This window comes from Delphinapterus leucas, chromosome 9 (assembly GCF_059928025.1).
Source record: "Delphinapterus leucas isolate spDelLeu-1000000601 "Yukka" chromosome 9, BTC_Dleu_Yukka2, whole genome shotgun sequence".
Lineage (NCBI taxonomy): Eukaryota > Metazoa > Chordata > Mammalia > Artiodactyla > Monodontidae > Delphinapterus > Delphinapterus leucas.
Window position 1 is genome coordinate 81,689,728 of NC_143137.1, and position 5,749 is coordinate 81,695,476.

The 5,749-nt window shown below is 37.4% G+C and overlaps 1 pseudogene; it reads right to left on the bottom strand.

Annotated features, from left to right (window-relative positions):
* Positions 1-1,107: 1,107 nt before the first annotated feature.
* LOC111164635 (serine/arginine-rich splicing factor 3 pseudogene) lies at positions 1,108-2,581 on the bottom strand (annotated as a pseudogene).
* Between the last annotated feature and the right edge of the window lie 3,168 nt (positions 2,582-5,749).

A 5,749-nucleotide genomic window follows, 5' to 3' on the forward strand; every position in this document is an offset into this window, starting at 1 on the left:
GGCCATGGCCCACGGGCCCAGCCGCTCCGCGGCATGTGGGATCTTCCTGGACCGGGGCACGAACCCGTGTGCCCTGCATCGGCAGGCGGACTCTCAACCACTGCGCCACCAGGGAAGCCCGTGTCATCTTTTATATAATCCCTATGTACAAAAGATTCACATATGTGTTTGTAATTATGGGAAGCTGCGGATAGATTTATTAAAACTTTTAACCTAAATTTGTTTCATCAATACTTTCCAACAGACAAGACTATACTACCCTTAACATTAGCAAACATAAATGAAGAATTCATACAATACCAGTGATGACTGGTGTTCAGGTATTTAGACTTCATGATATAAATTAACTGACTACATTTTTGTTTTGTTTGTTCGTAGCTTGTCTTCTTTATCCTCACCTACTCCTTTGCTTAACATAATTTATTATAGTTTGTATTATTTTCTTATTAAAAGCTATAGAGACTCACTAAAACAATGACGAGATGCAATAAATAAAGAATATATTAAACCCATCAATGTTACCACCTAAAGATAATTATTTTTAGTTAACAACCTGTTATATAGGCACATATATATGTTCATATATATGTGCGTGTGTATGTATATGAGTTGCTACTATAAGAAGGTATGTATATATGTGTGTATGTATGTATGCATAGTCTTATTTCTAACAAGGAGATTATTCTGAATACATTTTTGATCATTTAAAAATGAACAGCATACATGCACATATTCTCATGACAATAAATACAAATCAAATGCTTTATTCTTTAATAGCTTATAAACAATAGTGTACAAACTATTCCTATTATTAAACATGTTCTCAGAATAATTAAGTGAAATTAGAATTGTTAGATCAAGGGGTTTTTACGGCTTTCTGCACACTTATTGGTTTTTTTTGCTTCTTGAAAGAATTTGCCCTCCATCTTATCCCCTCACTGAAGGTGTAGCAGGATAATCTTTCCTCTGCATCCGTAATAACTCTTAACAATTTTGCCAATATAATACAAATAAAATATTTTACTTTAACTCATATTTTTATTATATCTTTTCAAGTATTTATTGACCTTGCTGTTCTTTTTTTGGTGTGTTTATTAGTGTCTTTCACTCAAAATTTTTTTTTTTTTTAAGCTGGTCAGGAGTTAGAGTTTTATTATCAGTCTAGGCAAGACTAAAAATTCAAAGCAAATTCAATTTTGCTTAAGGGAACATTGTAAAGTAACAATTCTTCATATTACATGCCTCATGTGATCCACTTCAAACCACAGAGAATTACACCTTTATGTGTCACTGTTCCAAGAGACAAACAAATGTGAACAGCTAAAACATTTAAAAAATGCACCAAGCTTATGAAGTCTCAAACAAAACTTGAATTTTCTGTACATACACCTGTCGAATGAAGTTATTTCCTGTGCACCACTCCTCTTGCAAAGTGGTCTTCTGTTCCCTTTCATTTGACCTGGATCGGCTAGGAGACCTACAGAAAGATCGGGATGGCTTGTGATTTCTATCCTGGGACAGTGATCCCTCTCTTCTCCTATATCTAGAAAGGGACCTGCTCCAGCTGCGGGAGAAGCTTCTCCGTCTTGGAGATCTGTGGCAAGGTGGAGGACTCCTCCTCCGATAATCATCTCGAGGTCAACGACCCCAAGAAGGAGGCGGCCACGATTTCGACTTCTCTTTTCCCCATTCGACAGGTCCACTCTTACTCGGCAGCCACATAGTGTTCTTCCGTCTAGTTCTCGGACAGCATTGGCTGCATCTTGGGGATCTTCAAATTCAACACAAGTGAAGTCAGGAGGGTTTCTAGCAACCCACACACTTCGGAGTGGTCCATAATAGCCTACAGCTCATTCCAATTCAGTCTTGTTACCATTGTTTCCAAGATTACCTACATAAACTTTACACTCCAATGGACAGGAATCACGATGCATTTCGAGATCTCAGGTTAGAAACGCAGAGGTTCAAATCCCCTCCCGCGTGGCACCCGCAGATGCTCTTGCACACCCATCGTCCACGAAATGGCCTGGCAGGCGGATTCTTAGCCACTGCACCACCAGGGAAGCCCAGTGGTGATGTTTAGGAAGAGACTCCTCTCTTTTTAGAAGCACTTCTGTAGATATTTCAGTAATATATCTGGGATCTGTTTATCTTTTCATCCTCATCTTTCTCATCAGAAAATTGTGGTTTTACTCTTTCAGGTTCTTTTCCTTCTGGTGTCCGTTTGCTAGCTAGATCTTTGGGTTCACTTCTATGCCTCTTTTCAACTTAGTCTTCTCCTTCATTCGTTTCAGGCTGAGCTCCTCCGGGCCTCGCATCTCTGTCTGGCTCCTCCTTAGATTTCTGTTTAGGTGTTAGTCCTTCGGTTTGACTTCTGAGCCTCTTTTCTTCCTGGAGGTGACCAGGGTTTACTTTATCATCTCTTTCTTCTTCCACGTGTGTTCCTGGTCTTACTCTTCCCGGTTCTTCTGCAGGGAGCGGTCCAGCAACTCGCTCTCTGGATGTAACTCTACATCTCTCTTCCTCCTGGTCTTTTTCGTCTTCATCGACAGAATAATCTGATTTTGCTTTTTCAGGGTCTTCCTCAGGTTTCTGTTTGGCAGGGCCCCTTGTGAAATGAGATGTGATGGTGGTCTGCCTGGTAGTTTGCCTTGTAATCCTGGACATGAGACTTCAGCTGATTTTGTTTCTCCATCGGACTTGCTTCTCCTGGGCATGCAAAGTTTGGAAACAGGTCTGGGGGACTAGTTTTTCTCTGCTATTTCCACTCTGCGATCCTCACCACTTGTCTGGCTCCCGTTTTCTAGACATCCATTCACTTTCCGAATGAAACCATGAGCTCCGTTCTCAAGGACAAATCTTTATTTAAACGGGATTTGACTTTAGCCCGGTAGCCCTCCTCTGATAATTCTTCTTCATGTAATTTGGTTTCCAAGTCACATAACTGATTCTTTATTTCTGTCTGCAGAAATTCAGGCAAGAGATTCCATTTCTCCTTCACGCATTCCTTTTCTGTTAAACTATCTCTTTCCAAATCTCTGAGCCGGATGGTCGTGATGATTTCGTGAGCAGCATTGTGGGGTTTGTCGTAGACCGGCAGCGGCCACGGGTAGACGGCGGGCTCGGTCCCCATGGGCGACTTGAGCCTCAGCTCCAGCTTCTCCGCCATGTCTGCGCGCGTGGCTGCCGCACCAGGCCAGTCGGGCGGTGGGCGGAGGGGTGGGGCCTTTCACTCAATTTTAACCTGGAATATTTGTCATTTTTTTTGGTTTTGCTTTGTGAGCGTTTTCAGAGACAGAAATTTATTGTTTACAATAAATTAAGCAAATGATTTTTCTAGTTAATTGTTTTGATTTTATACTGTTTGTAATTTTTTTGCACACAGACAACTAATGTTAATTTTTATGTAGTTAAAACAATTAGTGTTTTCCTTAATGGTTTCTACTTGTCTACTTATGCAGTTATTCCTTAAAAGGCCATATATATATAATATTAATTTTGCTTAATCATAAATACTCTCTTCAATCATCTGGCGTAAGTTCAACTAAATTTTTCCATACATAATGTTGCCATTCTTTTAACTGTTTACTTACTCCTAATATGTACAATCTTGCTGGATACTGAACATCACATTATTATAGCTTTTATTGAAACTATTTATTTATTAAACACTTACATTGAACCAGGTTCAAAATTGCTCTAAATTCAATTAAAAATCCCCATAAACTATGAAGTATGCAGTAAAATTCCATTTCACAAATAAGGAAGCACAGAATCAGATTAAATAATTTAAATAGTTGAAAGAAGTTTTGATATCTAGTGTATTTAACTGTTTTGTTAAACACAATTAAATACTGCTTTTTAAAGCTGTTTTAGGAATTTTTTAAAAAATCTATAAATGGATGAATAAATAAGTAAAATAATTCTAATGATGTATGCTATAATTTATTCAGTTAAGTCTTTTTTTTAGTCTAACACTCTAATTCTTCCCACCAAACATAAGGAATTGCCTTGAATGCCATACGCCTAAAGTTCCACACTAATTTTTAACATTAACCAAATAAGTCTGCCAATAAATTATCAAATAAGAAAGAATGTTCCCCCATTGTGTGATAATTTACCATAAACACAATTATTAAAAGAATATAGTAAAATTTGGAGGCCAGATTTTGCATAGAGCCTATTATTCTATAGTGCATAGTTTGTAAGCAAATAAGATTTGTTAAATCAGCAAATATGGAAGCATTAATGACTTTATTAATTTACCTAGAATACACCATTCTGAGAAAGCCAAATTCAGTTTTGACCCTTTACTCTCAATGAACATAGGTAATTTTAAGAAATAAATTAAAATAAGTCAGTGTTAAATACTAGGATATCATTTGTTTATTGGAGACTGTTGATCCAATTCCTTTCTCCTTTGTATCTGCAAAGCACCATTTCAGTACCTTTTAAAGTTAACGTGATGTAAGCTATCCACATGGCAGGGATATACAATAATGCAAAGCAGATGAATTTCAGCCCCATGGGAATTTGCAGTGAGTGAAAAAGGGTTTTATTAACCATCTAGGCAATTGCACAGATGAATGTCAGAAAAGCTGATAATTTTAAGCTCATAAATAAGAAAAATGTAAGTAAACAACTTTATCCCCAACCTTTTCTAGTGATGAAGCAAATTTTAAATGATTTAATAGATTTGATGCTTCATATCATTTTCTACAACTGGAAAAAACGAACAGTTGTTTAAAAATAATGTTATAGTGGAGAAGAGCAGAGAGAGCTAAATACTTGGTTATGACCACATGCATATTCTTAAATAGAAACCTAAGAATAAGGCAAAAAAACCCTACAAAAGAAGCCTGCATAACACAGGAAGAGATGCCAGTTTATAATCTACTTGTTTTAGAATAGTCAGTTACTGTTACTTTGCTTCTTACCTAATGAATAAAGAGATATGGGAAAGGAATTTTAAGTATAAGGAAGTTTAAAGATATTTGTATGCAATCCTAAAGAGCCGATGTTATTTTTTCAATTATTTTACTGATGAATAAACTAAAGTTCAAAGTCAAACAGCCATTAAGTGGCAAAATCTCAGCTCATGTCCATATTTGTTTAATTTAAAAATGTTCTTCCACTTGGCCATAAGAACACTTACAGAAGATTCCATAAAAAATAGAACTATGAATGTTTGTTAGCTAAAACATACTCATTTTAATGACATTACAATAAATGTACATAAAATAATATCTATTATAATGTCTAAAAATACAAAAATAAATGTGAACAATGAATTAGATTTTTTAAAAGCATCAAGTCATTATGGCAACCTTCAAAATTTACAGTCCTGGGCTTCCCTGGTGGCGCAGTGGTTGAGAGTCCGCCTGCCGATGCAGGGGATACAGGTTTGTGCCCCGGTCCGGGAAGATCCCACATGCCGCGGAGCGGCTGGGCCCGCGGGCCATGGCCGCTGAGCCTGCGCGTCCGGAGCCTGTGCTCCGCAACGGGAGAGGCCACAGCAGTGAGAGGCCCGCGTACCGCAAAAAAAAAAAAAAAAAAATTTACAGTCCTTTACTTGCATGCAACTATTATTTACTACTGACTACTAAATATAGTTGCACTCCTCCCTAGAGCACTTTATTCTCTACATGCAAATAAACATAAAAACAATGTGTTTCTAACCTAAACATTCTGATAAACACAAACAAAGCACACCAAGAGCTAGGACTGGTTCTTCATCATTTAACTAAAA